Raw genomic sequence first — 18,579 nt, forward strand, 5'->3', positions numbered from 1 at the left:
GAGTGCGCGCGCACACACACATGCACACTCACATGAGCATAGGTGTGTGTGCTGACACTGAGATTTGACTAAATTCAGGACTGGGCATTATTCCTTAGCTTTTCCAGTTAAGGCTGGTGCTCTACCACTTGAGCCAGGACTGCACTTCTGGCTTCTTGATGGTAAAATGTAGATTAAAAGTCTCATGAACAAAAGGTATCATTGCTTGTGAAGTAATGCACCTTCTATCTGGTCAATATGATGTAATCCTATTAATTCCAATAAAAAAAATCTAAAAAAAAAAAAGTCTCATGAACTTTCCTGTGTGGGCTGGCTTTGAACTATAATCCTCAATCTCAGTCTCATTGAGTAGTTAAGATTACTAGACAGAAAGCACTAGCGCTTGGCTTCAGATTTTGTAAACAATTATTTTCTTTTGGAATCAGCATACATGAGAGGGATCCTTGGCGATGACATACACAGTGCAGTTTGGACAAATTCATTCCTTCCAGCATATTCCTATTCCTTCCCTGAAAGATGAGAAAAATTTTAAAGGTGTATTTCTTCTTTGTATGCCAATACCTAAGTTCTACGGTGACATTTTATTAAATTTGAGGATAATTCACATACCATCAACATTTGTCATTTGTTAAAGGGCAAAAGGGCACAATCCAGTAATTCGATTTGCTTTTTAAGTGTAGACTTTAGGAGCTAGCTATCTTTATTACATAAAAAGAAATGGACAACTGGAAAAAGACAAAATGACTCAGGTAAAATCAGCTGTTAAATGCTTCTAGAAAATTCCGAACTTATACATAAACTGAGAACCTTGTCTCTGATGAGGTTCTGAGTACTGGGAATGGGAGGAAAGTTTCTTTTCAAGTGTTGTTTAAACTATATGTTACTCCGTTTTTATTGCTGGTGTGTGTGTGTGTGTGTGTGTGTGTGTGTGTGTATGAATAACTGTAGTACAGAAAACAAAATTTTGTAACAATTTTATAACATTAGCTCCCATTCTTTTTATAGATTAAATTCTAAAGTCACTTATGTTCAAAAACACATCTTCTCCAGGTAGGAGATAATTTAATAATGACTGAAATATATGGATCATAACTGTAAATTAATGAAAATATAGTTGTAATTTTGTTCTCTCAGGAAATGAACTGCGTCAGATTAATACAACACATCACCCTACAGCCAGACCTTACGTGGAATGATTAAACTACTAAATCTGTAGATAGTGCCTCAACCTTAGAAACCATTGATTAATACGCCAATGTCCACACCAAATTACTTAAAGAGTTCCTGAGTGCTAAACCTGTGAAGTGGTTTTCTTTTCCAGGCACATTCTTATTTCTAGAGGAGGGAACTGACAAGAGAAGCAAGCTGCTTTGTAGGCACTTTCTTAGCCTGAGCATAGGGTAAAAGAAGACTTGCATCTGATCCCACTGGGGGGTGGGGGGCACGGATCATAATATCCCATATTGCTTAGGAACCCCCTCAAGCCAAGAAATCTCAAGTTCCCTAATAGTCCACTCTGTTCCCAAGGGTAATACAGGAAGCACAACAAGATAGCCCTCCCCCCTCCCCCCTCCCTACCTATCCTCACCCGAGGATGTCATCAGGAGTCTGGCTTCCCTTGAGCATTTACAGAATATTGGGGAATACCTCCCACTTGCTCACACAGCCTGACAGCTGGCTGGCTGCTTGGCCAAGCTAACTCTTGCTCTTAAGAACAACCTGGAGGCCGGGAGTTTGGCCTAGTGGTTAAAGTGCTTGCCTAGCATGAATGAAGACCCGGGTTCGATTCCACGGTACCACATACATAGAAAAAGCCAGAAGTGGTGCTGAGGCTCAAGTGGTAGAGCTGTAGCCTTGAGAAAGTCCAAGGACAGTGCTCAGGCCCTGAGCTCAAGCCCATGACTGGAAAAAAAAAAAAGAACACCTGGAAACCATCTTTGTCTCAGCACTGCACAATACAGAAGTGCATGGCTGTCAGTTCCTTCCAAGTCACATGACATGGCATGCACTATCCAGACACAGCACAAACTGGCTTAACCAAATCTTCAATATTTGAAAACGTCATCAAAATACAAATATAGCTGAGTTCTGTTCATGAGCCTGAATATAAACAGAAACTTCAGAAATCACTGTCTACTTTGGAGGGACAAACGGATGAGGAAAAATAATAAAAGAATCATGGTTATAAACTGAGAGCCTAGGACCTAAGAAGCAAAATCCACTTTTGTCTCACAGACATAAAGTTATAATCAAGGAGGAATTCTGATGACTAAATCCACCTCTGAAAGACCACCCATGTAAACATCATTCAAAGCACCCACAGGGGTGCTGAGCCAACCAGACAGAAGAGCTGAAGTTTACAATCCATCTACTCATAAAATTTTTTGTTTATTTGTTCATTTTTGTTGTTTTGGCCAGTCCTAGAGGGGGCCTGAACTCAGGGCCCGGGCACTTTCCTTGAGTTTTCTCAAGGCTCTAACACTTGAGCCACATTGCCATTTTCAGCTTTTTCTGTGTATATGGTACCAAGGAATCAAACCCAGGGCTTCGTGCATGCTAAGCAAGCATACTCCCAGCCCACAACCAGCTTGAGAGCAGAAAACCTGTGTATTGTCACCACTAATGTCTATGAATACTCTAATTATATATAGTCCCTTCTCAGAAAATCAAATTTATCTTGCACTTACTTGTGTCAAAGAGAAATGTTATTTTTTTTTTCTTCCCACTCACTGAATTCACCTAATAGAAGTCTTGGGAAAATACAAAGGAAAAGAAGATAATAATGCTGAAAACTTTAGGAATAACAGACCATCAGGCATTCTTCTTACTCCCAGATCTATAAATGTTCCTGGGTCATCTCTCTGCCAATGAAGCATATCTCCAACCCTTCATGACAGTATGTATGTATGTATGTATGTATGTATGTATGTATGTATGTACGTACGTACGTATGTGACCTTTAAAAGGGCAAAGGGACTGAATCACTGACTCCTCAGATTAAATGACATTAGTCATTATCACTTAAGGATGGAGACAGGATGGGAGAGATGCATTCACTGGTAGGTGATCACATCATTGTGGGAATATCACAGACTAAGACCACGACCATGTATCTAGAAAATATAATCTTATGGGTCCACCATCATATCTATGGCTTTTTATGGGCTTTAAGTGGCTTAAGTGATGCGGCTCAATTTCATAAGAATGTAGAGAGTAACAAGAAGTACTGAAGCAAGAGAAGTTTACACTAACCATCAGCGTTTTTCATATCTATTAGTGGCAAGTCACTTCACAAGGGCAGAGCTGACCACCTTCCCACCAATCACTCCACATCTTTGAATAAGCACCTTTCAATCATAAAGGGAGATATCACCCTAAGTCCTAAGGCCAAAGTGCCTAGAACACACCAATGCACAAAACTGACTGTAATCACTTAGAAACATCCAGTAGGCATTCCATGTGCAAATACCTAACAAGAAAGCCGGCTTTTCTGTGATCTGTAACAAACCAAAATTCGTTTTCCAAAAAGTACTTGGTTACATACGTGATTTATACTGGAGTAGATATAACAGAGCTCTTAAGAGCTAAATTAGGTATGCACTCTATGACTGCATGATTAACACACACACACACACACACACACACACACACACACACACACACACACACACACGTTCTTTTGTCTTTCCATTTTAAATGATTCAAGTTTTTCCTAAAGTCCTGCAGGTAGATGTCCAGTTTTCCTCTAAGAGCAAAGAGGAAAGTGAAGGAAAGGGACAGGAAGGAAGGGGAAAGAGAGGATGAATGGAAGAGGAACCCAAGCCCTCAACGTCCTTGAGGATAGGTAATCCTCGGTTATGGGACTGTTTTAAACATAGGTGTTTAGTAGCAGACCTACCCTGACTTCCTTGAGAGAGGCAAACAGCACTGTATCTAGACATTGCCAAATGTCTACAATAATCTTGGCTGGGGATCACTGAACAAATGCATGTAAATCATACAAACAGCAAGAATAACACAGGAATATTCATGCATTCTCAAGTTTGGCATATGATTTAAATATTTAAGCACCAGCTACTATAATTACCCTTTCCAAAATAACTGAATAAATAGGCATATTGAATATGATTCAATGTCATGATTATCTAAGGTTATAATATGCCACATAGTTGGGAGATACTCTTAGGATCTCACCTTGGGAAAAGTATAGAGTATGCTATTGTTTATATTTTTATTTAAAGAATTTATTAACATTGATTTTTACATCATATTTCAAATGACGTGTCAAACCCCACAGCCAATAAAAAAAGAAAAATGAAAAAGCTAGCTATTATTTATTTTTAAGGGAAAAACATTAAAATTACAAGTTATGCATATATGTTTCTGTTGATACTAAAAAGTAATAAATACCAAACATCTGTCCAAATCTGTGAAATTCCAACAGCAAGAGTGGACTGTAAGCTAAGCACCACCTCACTTCTATAATCCCAGCTACTCAGGAGGCTAAGATCTGAGTGAGGAACCCACTTCAATGCAGCACAAGCAGGGAAATTCACAAGACATTTTTTTTTCCCAATTAACCAGCAAAAACGCTCAAAAGTGAAACTGTAACTCAAGTGGTAGAGCACCAGCCTTGAGAAACAGAGCTAAGAGACAGCATCCAGACAGAGTTCAAGTCTCAGCACTGGCACAAACAAGAAGAGTGAACTGTAATATAAACTATGGTTCTAGATGATAATGGTGTCGCACTGTAGATAGACACCTAGTATCCTAAATGCACCATCACTGTGGCGATGCTAAGAAGTACAGAGAGGGCTGGGAGTTTGGCCTAGTGGTTAAAGTGCTTGCCTAGCATGCATGAAGACCCGGGTTTGATTCCTCAGTACCACATACATAGAAAAAAGCCGGAAGTGGTGCTGAGGCTCAAGTGGTAGAGCTCTAGCCTTGAGAAAGTCCAAGGACAGTGCTCAGGCCCTGAGCTCAAGCCCAGGACTGGCAAAAAAAAAAAAAAAGAAGTACAGAAAGGTGCAAGTCAGGAATGTTCAAGTCCCTTCGATAACATTGCTGTATTTTCCAGGAGCCTATACTGTACATTTTCCCATCCTCCTGTATACTTCAAATCGTCTTTGGGTTGTTTACAAGTGCTCATACACTGTAAATGGTGCACAAAAAGTTATTACACTGTGTGATTTATGGAACAATGACAAGGCATATTCTGGACATCTTCAGTACAGAAGTCCCTGTGAGAAACAATGACACAGTGTAACATTCTCCATCTACTATTTACTGAGCTGTGGATCCAGCACCCCGCGGACCCCAACACCCACAGATATGGAAGGATGAATGCAATGCAAAACTAGCTTGCTCTGAATAAACATTGCTTGGTTAGGAAACCACGTAAATAGTTTACATCATAATTGCCTAGTGCTAGCTTTTTAATGTCCAAAAGCAGACTGAAGCAAGTATCCAAATTACATACTAAGTTGGTTGCATAAACACAGAGAGGAATTTGAACTTGAAATACAATAATTTGACAGTATTTCCCTACTGAGATAAAACCCAAGGACAAAACATTTTTCAGCTATTTCAGCACACATAGTGTTAGCAATATGATGTGTACTGAATATGTTCATAGATACAATACATTCAAGCCCCTGCCAGTACTGGGGCTTGAACTCAGGGCTTCGTATACTCACTCAATTTTTTGTTAATGGCTGTTTCTCTACCAATTGAGCCACAACTCCAGTATTGCATTTTTCTGGCTAACTGGAAACAAGAGCCTTAAGTATGTTTCTGCCCAGTCTAGCTTTGAACCCTGATGCTCAGATCTCTCAGCCTCCTGAGCAACTAGCATTATAGATGTGAGCCACTAATGACCCTCTAGAGTTATTTTTAATATGAACATGTATTGTGCATAAAAATGAATAATCAAGCAAACAACTGTGCAAATATATGCAGGGACCAAGATTCTCAGCAGAAGACTAATAATGTAAATGTAAAGCTTTTATAATTCTAATTAATATTACAAAAAATGTAATTTACCAGTATGTTTGAAAACAAAACAAACCAACAGAACCAGCAAAGAAAAACAACAAAAACCCATTGTCTGCTGCAGAGGTCAAGAAACAATAGCCAATCCAATCAACACTCATCTTCAATCCCACAGTGTGATGTCAGGTTCCATTTCCTGCTAATGAGATCCTAAAGAAACAGAGAAGGAGGGGGTGACACTGATCAAGATGCACTCTACTTATAAATCATATGTTTAATAAAAAAACCTCTTTGTACATCTACTTAAATGTAACAGCAAACAAAGGGAAAGGGAAAGAGAAAGGAAGCGCCATCTGGAGGAATCTGTAGCCTACAGCTCTCTGGTGTGACATCACAAATGTGAATAAAGGGTTAAACAACAACACAGGTGCCCATGCCAGGCAGTTCTCACTGGCCAAAGCCGGGCAATCTGGATGTCAACTATTCCAGATGAAAATATCTCAAGAGTTATGTTAAGTCATAGGTTCACAGTTAAGAGTCTCAATGCTGTATGTCCATAAACCACTGCACATTGACAACACATTATTAAGACCATCAACTACTGCATCTAGCCCACAAAACATCCTGGCTCAGCCCTGCACATTGTGGACTGCTTGTTCCCGTGATTATGGGCCGATTAGGGGTTGTGATTCTTGCTGTTGTCCAGCAGGCCAAAACATTACCATGCTGCTAACTGCTAGCCCCCCAAAGACACAAATTCCAAATTCAAGGTACAGTTTCTTCTACATATTATTCTTAAATCATCCTAAGGTCAAAAATGATGTCAAACTATCATACATTAGGAAGATTGTGTCCTCTTAAAAGTAAACTCATTAACTGGTTTTGGAGATGTTAGGAACCCCAAACATATTACTCTGAATAATTTCAGAAAGACAAAAAGACTTTCTTGTATAGATCAGACTTTAGGGTAAGAGGTGAGTATGCCTTTTATCCAGCTGGTAAATGTGGAAAGAAGAACTGGCCAATTACCATTTTGTAATCCTCACAAACTTACACATAGAGACCAGGACTACCAGGCTGCTCACAGGTACTGCCCCGACAGAAGCAATCATACAACAGAAAATAGTCTTTCCGGAAAACTACAGCAGATGGACTTGAGATCTGAACACCACAGAAAAAAACTCCAGATCCGATCCAGGAATCACAGAGATACAGTCAGCACACACCATTCCATGAAATGCCAAAGGAAAATTTGTGCTTTCTACAAAAAAAAAAAAAGACGGGGCAGGTGGTAAATGGGGTAAATAAAGCAATGGGCCATCCAATCCAACTTATAGATCTCAATTGCTTCTTGGCTTGTCATAAATAATTACTTTTAAAGAAAATGGTTTTTCTGTGTGGCAGAAATCTGAGCACTTGACTGTATGTTTATTATGGAATTATTGTTACTGAAATAACATGTTTATAGATGACATGAGTCAACATCTGGAATTCACATTAGAAATCAAATGGGAGCTTAGATGAAACAAGACTGGTCATGAATTGATAAATGCGGATGTAGGCAATTCTATAATTCTCTCCACCTTAAAAATTAACACTGAATATGATTAACTTGGCAACTAAGACAATCATATCTTTGTCAAGATCATCATAAAAAGTGACAATTTGAAGGGCCTTTAAAAACTACCAGGCTGCAAACTACCTACTATGTGTGAAGTCCAGCAAACCACAGCCCTTCCCAGGGTTACAGTGAGTGATGTGGCCAAGACCCAAAATCTCACCCATCTCCAATCATCCAGATTCAGGGTGACCAATGCCTACACCTAAGTCCAGAAAGACTCTGAGGAAGGTCTCTGATGGATCTGTGCAAAGCCCTTTACCCATTCAGAATCCATCAGCTCGTCCCTTAAAATTAACTTGCTAGCTACTTCTCAGCTTACTCCTTAGAACTTGCTAAGATATTAAAGCTCTTTGTTTTGCTTTTGAAAATACCCTCCTGTCCCTTCCCCCAAAAGAAATAGTCTTGGTAGCTTAAACTCCAATAACCTAAAATAAAGTAACTACTTTGCTCTTAAGAATTAACTTGGATATGCGAAGAATTTAGTGACACACAAAGCGTACCTACCAATAGCAAGGGGATCACTGTTACACAAAATAAACTGCATTTGCCTCTCACAGGCTGTAAAGAGAATGTGCATCACCAGTTTTCCAGTTATCACAGTGGAAATACTAAGCCCTGTAGTGGCCCTAAGTTGTTGTGATAAATGTGTCAATCAAAATGCTCCTTACTCTAGAGAGGTTTATGACATAAAAATGACCAAATACTATATAATAAACTTATCTGAAGTCCACAGGAAGAGTAAGGACAGTGGAGAGGCAATGGGCAAAGCTAACACTTCCAGCCTACACTGGTGGATGAGGGTGGTGAGGATATTAAGAGGGGAAAGGATATAGTCTCCATGTTGAGGGTTTAAGCACCACATATCTTCTGCTCCTACCTGCCCCAAATAGCAAAAAACGTTCCAGCTTTCCTTCTCAACAAGTCACTCATTTTCCAGACCAAGGAAAAAAGAAAAGCAGGCTCTAGAAGTTCTTTAGGTGGGATAAAAAAGAACCCACTACTTTTAAGTGAGGTCGTCATCTATATTGCTTCTCTAGATGAATGAACTTTCTCTTAGAAATCATCTGAATTTAAATCCTAAAGGGGACAAACTAAAGACCTTCAATTCCAACCCTCTCACAAAGAAAATGAAGGTGCAGAAACAGCAGAGCCCAGGCCACCCCAGTTTCAGGATGACTCCCTCTCGCATTTGTAGTTATTCTCTCAGCGACATTCCTCAAGGGTACTTAGAATCCCAAAGTTTCCTGAGCTGAGCTGTAGTCAAAAACACCCACATGGTGCTGCCCAACGCTCATCAACCTTTAATGCCAAGAGCTCAATCCTAGTTTCTGTCTATGGCTGCCGAACACCGAGGGTAAAGAACTTCTTAGTCAAGAGTAGAGGTCATACTGACCAGGCAGGCCTTCCTCTGGAACTACTCAGAGACCTAACATTTCATATCCCTCATGGGTTTACTGAAGACAAGGTACTCAGCCAACATCCTTAAAAAAAGAGGCAGAGAGGCATAAGGACACACTCCACTTATTCACACATCTCCTCCAGTGCTGGAAATGGAGGCCAGGGGCTCAAAGCTCCAGGAACCCACCCCAGTGAGTAACTCCTCCACCTAAGAAGGGAGCAGGTCCATCAGATACCCTACTAGCACTGAGAGGCCTTAAAGAGCACTGCATGGCCCAGTTCACAAAGGGCCAGGAAGAGAAGAGTCCAACTGTGGCTTTTCTCAGATAGAGGTGGCCTGGCTACCACTCACATGCCCACCACCACTATCAGTGCCAGGGAACAAGATGGGACCTGTCCTGAGAGTCTGACCACCTGCAAGCAAGCCTCAAAGCACCAAGAAGCCCATGCTCACAACCACTTCTCACTTTGAATCAGCCACGCAGGATGGACTATAAATAGATGGAAGGCAATTACACAAGCTGCAGGAAGTCCAGAAATGAGACTGTCCGTTTAAGCTGATACAAAAAGTTCTAATGACAACACCACTGTTTCTTAAGGGTTTACTTTCATGTCTATAAGTTCGGGTCTATTTATAGGCTTTGAGAAACCAGTCTACATATTTTTAGCTCACAAATCAACTTTTAATTCTTCCCCACCCCAAAACAAGAAACAACACTGCACATGGTAGAAGCAATAAAAATCAAGGTGTTTCCAAGATAAGCAAGTTCTGCCTCTTTGCAGTTAATATATGAATATATTACAATGATTCATGTGCATCTCTTCCAAGGAGTTAGTGGAGAGCAACTTCAACCTCTGTGTGTAGAATTTAGCTGAGGATTGCTCACATCCAATCTGTATAACTCTCTGTACCTGATGGGAGAGCAGTCATGCTGCACGTTTCAGAAACATAAACTCTGGGGCCCACTCCAGACAACTGAAGCAGAAATTAGACAAGTGTAGGGGCAGCGGCCCGTGTGTGTGTGTGTGTGTGTGTGTGTGTGTGTGTGTGTGTGTGTGTGTGCACTTACTAAGGCTTATTTGCTACTCAGGTCTTGGGCACTGTATTGCTTTTTGTTCAAAGACAGCATTGTAACACCTGATCCACAGTTGCATGTCCAGCTTTTTTTTCTATATTTTTATTGTAATTAATAGAAAGGTTACATTATATTTGCCAGATAGAAGGTACATTACTTCACATACATTGATACCTTTCTCACGTTTTGGTCCCCATTACCCTACCCCCACCCCTGTCCCTCATCTTGTTTTCCCCCCCTTCCCTATCCTATTTCAAATAACCAAATAAGCATATATACAGTATATCAGATAACAAGGTAAAATACTGTAACAATATGAGATAACCAAGGGACAGCAAAAGAGATGAGAGATAACATAGGCATGTCCAGCTTTTTGCTGATTAATTGTACGTAAGAATCTCGTGGACTTTACTGTTCAGGCTGGCTTCAAATCATGACCCTCAGATATCAGCCTTCTGTGTAGTTAAGATTACAGGCTTGGCTCACCTGTGCCATGAAGCCTAGGTCTTATGCAGCAAACCTAAGTTTCAGAATACTAAACAAGGTATATCTTCTTCTTGAGCACATCATGATGGACAATAAGGGTTTTACAACTTGAACCTCCAGCATATATCCTTGCCCTCTTAAGCTACTATCTACACAACTGTTTCAACAGAAGAACTCATCAGGAAGGTATCCAGATGCAAAGAAGTTGGATATACTCTTGTGAAAACACCTGGGGATTCAAGTGCCAAGTATAACTGAGACCTTAGCCTCTCATTGACCACCAGGAAGCTAAGAAGCAGGAGCCAAATATCTGGTCAGTCAGCTGAGGCAGGAAAAGATGGGCCGTCTACACACAAGTGAGCAGGTTCTTCAAGGGTCCACGTCTGCAACATCCTGTGTAATCTGTAAAGTCCTGTGTAATCTGTAATAGTACAAAAGACACAACTGCAGATGGATGGGGATGCTAGGAACTTGTTAAAAGGAAGTAAAGATTTCAGAATATCAATCCCTATTAATGACGGATGACCACTAAATTAATCGTGGTCATCCATCTTGCAAATTTCAGACCACAGAATGGTCTGAAAACAACCCATGTAGACTAGAAACCATTCTTCCTTCACATTTTGGATCTTTGTTTCCAGAGTAACCATATGCAGCTGGATCCTCTCTGAGGATTCTGGGAAAAGGTAACAAACCACAGATCTCAGTCAGCTCTACCATCACAAGGGGAAAAAACCCAAGTCTTCAGTGTGCTGTGTGGCCAGCATTTTTCACCTAGGTACTTAATAAATGATACGAGATACCAAACACAATATTATAACACAGGCTTTGAGTGTGATGCTTCTGCTCAATGAAGGCTACTATTAAGTGTACTAGGCATGTTTAAGGTAGGCTGGGAAGCTTTGTACTTCAGATTGCTAAATGTATTTCCAATATATTCACTGTCTGCCAACGTGTAATGACACCTATATACAAAACAAAGGAAAAATAAGCAGAGAAAAAAATGAAAAATCAATCTTAATGTGGCTGACAGAAATAAAGAAACGAATTCTAACAGCAACACAATGGCTTTACCCCATCAAAGAGTATTTTATGGTTAGAAGTTTTTAGAATCCCCAAATCCCAACATCTACGTGTTCTAACTTTTCCTTTCAATTCACAGAACTGATTTGAAAGACTCATTTTATTCTAAATTGATCTCCTTCTTCCTTCCCAACCTCCCACTTCTAATCCTTTCTAAGGATTCAAATAGACAAAATGAAGCCAAGGAGAGAAACTTTTCCAAAGCAAACATCCTTCTTTCTGATAGAAGCAGCATGACCTAGAAACGGGGTGCAACCCTGCAGTGATCTGTCACTGGCTAGAGGAAAGTGGAGCTGATGAAGGAATCCCCATATCCACGTGATACTGGAAACAGGCCTCTGAAATAGGCTTTGGTGGTCTAGATGTGGAATTCTCGTGACTTAGACCAAATTACAAGACAGCAATCGACTTCACCTCCAATTCCACTCCTTCACTCTCATCAGGGAAAGAGAGCAGGCTTGCTTCCCAGCCTGAGGGAGCCCAGCCAGTAAGGAATCTTTGTCAGGCGAGGAGGTCACCAGCATCCCAGTATTTGCTGAGCAGCTCCCTAACACAGCAAGGGTCCAAGTGAGACAACAGTTTTGCTCAGATGCTCTAAGAAAATGTCACAGATATTTATGTCTCTTAGTTCTAGAGGCTACAAGTTCAAGATCAAAATGCAAGCAGATTCATGGGGGGCCGGGAGTTTGGCCTAGTGGTTAAAGTGCTTGCCTAGCATGCACAAAGACCTGGGTTTGGTTCCTTGGTACCACATATATAGAAAAGGCCGGAAGTGGTGCTGAGGCTCAAGTGGTAGAGCTCTAGCCTTGAGAAAGTCCAAGGACAGTGCTCAGGCCCTGAGCTCAAGCCCAGGACTGGAAAAAAAAAAAAATGCAAGCAGATTCCAAGATCAAAATGCAGGCAGATACCAATGAAGACTTTTCTAGTGGCTTATACAGTCATCTTCTTACTGTGTCTTCCCCGTGTGGCACAGACAACAATAATCTCCCTGCTGCCTCTTGTTACAGGACACTGATCCCAATGTGAAGACTCTACCCTCACTTAACCTTAACCCCATTTTTAGAAGCCCAGTCTACAAATGCTGCCAACCTGTACTCTGCCATATGAATCTTAAGGGCTACTCAGGAAACATTTAACTCACTGTTCTCTCAGACAGAGCTGGCCAGGGCTCCAGATGGAACCACTACATAAGAGCTTAAGTCAGGTCCACATTTTCCACTGTGTTGAGCTGAGGTCCCCTCAGCGCAGGGTGAGGGCACCAACCAAAGAGGCAGACCCAGACAACGCAAGGCTGGGACTAGAAGTGAGGAGAACCCATCATGGGGCCAAAGATAGAACTAACTTACAAAGGACACCTCACCACCACCCTATCACCCCTAGAAGATACCAAAACTTAACTCCTGCCAGTCTAACCACAGTTCTATGGACCTGATGTTGGCATCATCATAGAGACGAGGTACTAAGCAGCAGAAGTCCTGGCCAAGGCTAGCAGCCTTGAGGAAGGGGCAGAAATATCTAGGGGCAGCAGAGCCATAAGAGTAGGGAAGAGAAGGAACCCAGGAGCCGGGAGGGAGAGTCCAGGACAAAGATAAGAAGGAGAGGCCAAGTATGGAGGAGGTAAAATATATGAATAAGCACATGCGTGCGCACGCACACACACACACACACACACACACACACACACACACACAGTAGTAGTGGTGAGAGTCACACCCTGGACTCCCAGGGAAGGCAGGCCAGGACACAGCACTATGGGCAGTCATAGCCAAAGCCCCTCCTCACTCAACCCCTGCAGAACACCTCCCTCTTCTTCCTTGGCCTAAATGGATGGTCAACTTTCCGCTAAATGATCTGCTTGGTGTCTTATGCCTACAGAGGAACAAAGAGCCCTGTGAGGCTCAGGGTCGACTTTAAGACTGGAGTCTAAGAATCCCGCACAGAAATGTGTGCAATCAGCCCTACTTTTCTCAAATCTCAGGCTTCAGAGTGGGCCTCACAGCTGCTCCCCAGGGCTGAGGAAAGAAGCCAGTGCTTAGAGCGGTGAGCAAATAGCAAAGTGCTCTATGTAGACTCAGAGCAAGTGTTTATCTGTCTGCTCCCAGAGGTGTCTGTGCATGGATTTCCTCCCTCCTTCTACTGGGTGCTGCAATATCCTCAATTGACCATTCCATCCATAGCACTGCAGATGCAGCCCTTAGCAGAACCAAAGATCAATAAAAGGCCAGCTGGATGAATGGATTCAGTGACTGACCATCTGCAGCAGTGGAAAGGACACAAGGATAAGACAGCGCAGCAGAAACTCTACACATGGATGAAGATTAGCCACATACGTGTCTGCAAACAGCCGTGTGTGTGTGTGTATACACACACGTGTATGCATACGCACACAAATGTAGTAGCTGCAGGAATAGGGAGGGATTGCCTGGACAAAGTAATTTGTATCTCCTCACTCACCACCACCAGCTGTAATATTTATTTTCTTCAGCAAAGCAGATAAGAGCTGATAAATAGACACAGCACTTACTAGGAATTGGACATCTCTCATCTGGCCTCATGTTAAGCTCTAGGGTGACATGTGAGTGTGACAGACTTCTCCAGGCTTTTGCTCACGGAGCACAAAGGCAAATGTGACCATGTGCTAGGTAGAGCCAGGCACACTACTGAGCAGAGCCACCCAAGCAGCTGCTGAAGTCACACAGCTTCCACTCATTTGTGGCCTGTGACACGGACACTCTTCCCGCATCCGTGGCAGGAAGCTTGTCTGTGGCTGCTCCTGAGCTCTCAGAAGAGTGCACGTGGAAACATAAACCTAGGGTTGTTCTTCTATAGGGTTTTTCTTTTATTTTTGGTAGAGACACTCTGGATGCTATTTCAGTTTCACAGATCTGAATAACAGTAATGACTTATGCCCTTCCCCCTACCAGCAAAGGCCTCACCACCAAGCTACACAGTGTCTGCAGACATCTCAAGGGAAAATACCTTACAACCAGGTCCCTGGTGTACTGTCCACATGGACACAAATGCCAGGGTCACCTAAGCTTCCAAGCAATACTACAAAGAACTACCTGCCAGCTTCAAAAGTCATGCTGAAAGCCAGGTGTGGTAGTTCACACCTACAACCCCAGCTACATGGAAGACAGTGGTAGGAAGATCATATGGAAGCCAGCCCTGGGTGGGGTGTCAAGATCCCCTGAAAAATAACTAAAGGAAAAAGTCATAGGGCATGGGGCTGTGCCCCAAACAGTAGAGTACTTTAGTTCAAACACCAAAACCACTAAACAACATTTTAAAGAACATTTTACCTTCTGAGGCCACGCCTCCCAGTACACACTTGTTCTTAGCTCCATCCATGTATCCCATGCTGTCAGTACGTCTACATACTGTAAGAAGGTTGAAAGGATACATATGCATCACAGTGACCAGTAACCTGGATAATATAGCTGACGTACTATGTATCTAGAGCTTCTGCCCCTTGGTTTACAGCTGCGTCGGACTAAGTGAGAATGCTATGTGGAAAACACTCACAATCTTCTGACCTAACCACACACTCTGGTTTTAAATGACCACAATCAGCCGAGTGCTGGCTCAATACTAGCCATTTGTGAGGCCGAGATCTGAAGATCTCAGGTTTGAAGGTGGCCTGGGCAGAAAGTCCATGTGACTCTTAACTCCAATTAGCCAGTAAAAAAAAAGAAAAGAAAAAAGCCAGAAGTGGAACTGTGGCTCAAGGGGTAGAGAGCAACAGTGCCCAAGCCAAGTCCTGAGTTCAAGTCTAGCACACACACACACACACACACACACACACACACACTGACCTCAATTATAGTACTGCCAAAATAAAACCATACTTATACTTATCTGCATGGTAAAGACCCATAAACATCTCTAGGTTGTACCTCCTTTACCATTTCCCTAGTAGGAAAAGGAAAGGAAAGTAGGACATGTCACACCCCTCCCAAACACCCCCACCATGTTTCTGGGACATAGCAGAAATCAACATACCCCTTTGTTTTGATAAAGTCAATATTAATAGTTCTTAGCCCAAAAAGCCTGCATGAGACAGCCTGCTACATACGCAATTAGTCCTGGATTCCTGGTTTTCCCCAAATCCATACTCTCCAACAGGTATGAAAATACTGTTCCCTGGGGATGACACTAGGATGGAACCAGGACAGGAGTAATGCAGTAGATGCTTTCTTGGCTATAAGAGAATCTCATCCTCATCGAATGCCATGCCCCAAGGCCAGGGTGTCAGCAGCATGCCAAAGGGAACAGGGAACTACCCACCTTAACTCAGGATCCCCACAGCAACAAGGTGACCTGAAAAGACAAATGATCCTATGTTCAGCAGGCAAAGGGAGGTTTCGTTTCATCCTGGAAATCCCGAATTTCTCTACATCACTCACAAGGCAATCACACGCAGAGAGAAGAAAAGGGCCTCTCCATTTTCTGAGAATTTCCACTGGTAAATCCCCCACTGAGGGAAAAGGGGAACGGAAGTCACTTGGGGACAGTATCCTAGCACTACTTCCCTCTTGAAAAGCATGAGGTCTTCATTTTGAATCTTTTTCTAGAGAGAGAGAAAAGAAGAGATGATCTATTTATATCAGGTTATTATCCTGCATATTTATTGTGTTTCTTCTTGCTAACATATTTCACAATCCTCAAATGCATAAGCTCAATCAAATTCACCATTGTTTCCCACTAATGGCCTCCTCCTCTGTAATTACACGCACCTTAGCAGGGGCTACATTATGTGCCAAGTCTATACCAGCAGGTATCTGGATGCCCAGAGGCTCAGGGAGCACTGACTCTGCCTCCAGCTATTTTTTAGCTCAAGTATAAAGCATATTGTGCACAGCCCTGGATGAATGTGGGCATAACTTCATAACTAGCTTTGCTTTTCACCTTCATGGGGACTGAAGGTAACACACATTTACCTACAGAACAGCTACTGTCAATATCTCACCAGAACAAAACTGACAAAGGCTTGCTATGCCAGCCCTCTTCTGTCCTCCACCTCCCCGGAACTGGAATAAGTTCATTTGAAACATTTCCTTCTCCCATAGCTGACCTATCCAATTCTTCTTTTACACTACCTTTGGTGACTTGCTCTTGTCCCTCCATTCCTGTTGCCAACCTAATTTACAACCTCACCTCACATAGCTGCTTCCAGGAATGAGGACAGCAGCCAGCCTTGGTGTGCTCGATCAGTGTTATGTCACAATCCCCACTCACAGATTCTGTCTCTCTGTGCCACTACTGGGGATTGAACACAGGGCTTGGGTGCTGTCCTGTCCACTTCTAGTGTTTTGTTGGAGATAAAAGTCTGATGGGTATTCCTGCCTATGCTAGTTTTAAACTTTGAGTCTGAAAATCTCAGCCTCCCTGGGTAGCTAGGATTGCAAGCATGAGCCACTAGCACCTGGCTCACCTACTTTCTTGACAAGGAAACTGGGTTTGAATGGAAATATACCATAGTGTGTGAGGGTGGCTCATGCGCCCTGCCCTCAAGACAACTGAGTTCAGTCCCTCCCCAGAGCAGCACCCATCAAGTCACGGCCTGTAGGTTCCACACTGACTCCCCCAAACTTCTACTTCATCATTCCCTGTATCTCTCCACGGAGAAGCCTCCCCTAATGCCAGGCTGGACGTAGGCCTGTGCTCCTATTTGCTGACTTGGCTCCCTGACACCCACATATGCTGAAGGGTTTCCCTAAAAAGGCTTCTCCTACATGACTAATGAGAAGGGACAAATGGTAGCCACATGCCATGGGCATCTAGATTCACAGGGATTACTTGGAGAGAGTATAATCATCATTCTATATCCATCCAGGATGGATCTGTTCCAGAACCCTCCTTGGATTTCACTATCTGTATATGATTTAGTCCCTTATGTAAAAATGGCACAGTATTTACAGAGAAGCTTTACACCTCCTTCCAGAGACTTTAACTCATGTCCACATGATTGCCATACCTACCTCGATGCAGAGGCTATGTACAATGTCACTGTGCTCTGTTGTTTAGAGAATGGCAAGAATCAAAAGCCTGCAAATGTTGAATATAGGTAAAACTTTGCTCACTATATTTCCTATCCACAGATGTAAACCTTTAGCAAGCTGACTGTATACACCTGATAAGCCATATACTCCCAGAAAAATCCCTCAGATCAGAGCAAGATAGGGGCCCCAGCCCCCAGCAGGGCTGATGTAACATCTCCTAAGACAACTTTCAGTGGCTCCCAACTCTTCCTTTCTGTTTCACAGGAAGCAGCACTGCCCACAGATGTGTGGGGTGGCTTTACACGCAGCCTGTCTCTCTCTTACCATGTCTCCTGCTTGGCCTGGGCTCAGTAGCCCCCTCTGCTGTCCAGGTGAAGACAGCAGTAACAGAAAAGCAAACAACCAAATGAATCACCCTCAAGTTCCCTTTAGGCTCCTAAATAAGCCTTTGGCACACAGAACTTAGAACTCCAGGCAGGGAAGGGTGACATCACTCAAGTAGTCTGAGAAAAGACCTGTTTCCTCTAAGAGCAGAGCCCTGACCCTTTTCAACACATCAATTATCAAAGCTCTAATTCACACGTAATTGACTTTTTCGAAAAATGTAAACAAATGTGCTTTCAGCTCTTTTCATGCATGGTTGAGTACATATGTTTCTCTTACTGAAAAATCAAGAATAGCCAATGCTCTGGCCACGCACACTTCCAGGATCTCTTATGAGAACCAGCAGTGTCACATCACAAGGACACAACACCCAAGGCTTCAAGTAAAGGAATGAAAGCCAACTCTCACCCCAAGGAAGCTAAACAAACTAGACCATCTTTTGCTAGTTCTTATCAACAGAAAAGGAATTTATCTACAGCAACGCTGGAACAGATTTGTGAATTTGCCAAATGTTTTGTCTAACAGACGGAAGCTGAGC

The 18,579-nt window shown here is 42.5% G+C and overlaps 1 protein-coding gene across 4 annotated transcripts in view; it reads right to left on the minus strand.

Moving 5' to 3' along the window:
- Window positions 1-18,579, minus strand: part of Nck2 (NCK adaptor protein 2) — a 132,347-nt gene that overhangs the window by 73,680 nt on the left and 40,088 nt on the right. The window contains exon 1 of one of the 4 annotated variants that reach the window (XM_090336291.1): window positions 15,943-15,975. The exons of the other annotated variants lie outside the window; for them this stretch is intronic. The gene's annotated coding sequence lies outside the window, so the exon portion shown is untranslated. Of the gene's footprint in view, window positions 1-15,942; window positions 15,976-18,579 lie in introns of those variants that run through there. 4 annotated transcript variants of the gene reach the window in all.

This window comes from Megascapheus bottae, chromosome 7 (genome assembly GCF_031878675.1).
Source record: "Megascapheus bottae isolate mThoBot1 chromosome 7, mThoBot2.hap1, whole genome shotgun sequence".
Taxonomy (NCBI): Eukaryota; Metazoa; Chordata; class Mammalia; order Rodentia; family Geomyidae; genus Megascapheus; species Megascapheus bottae.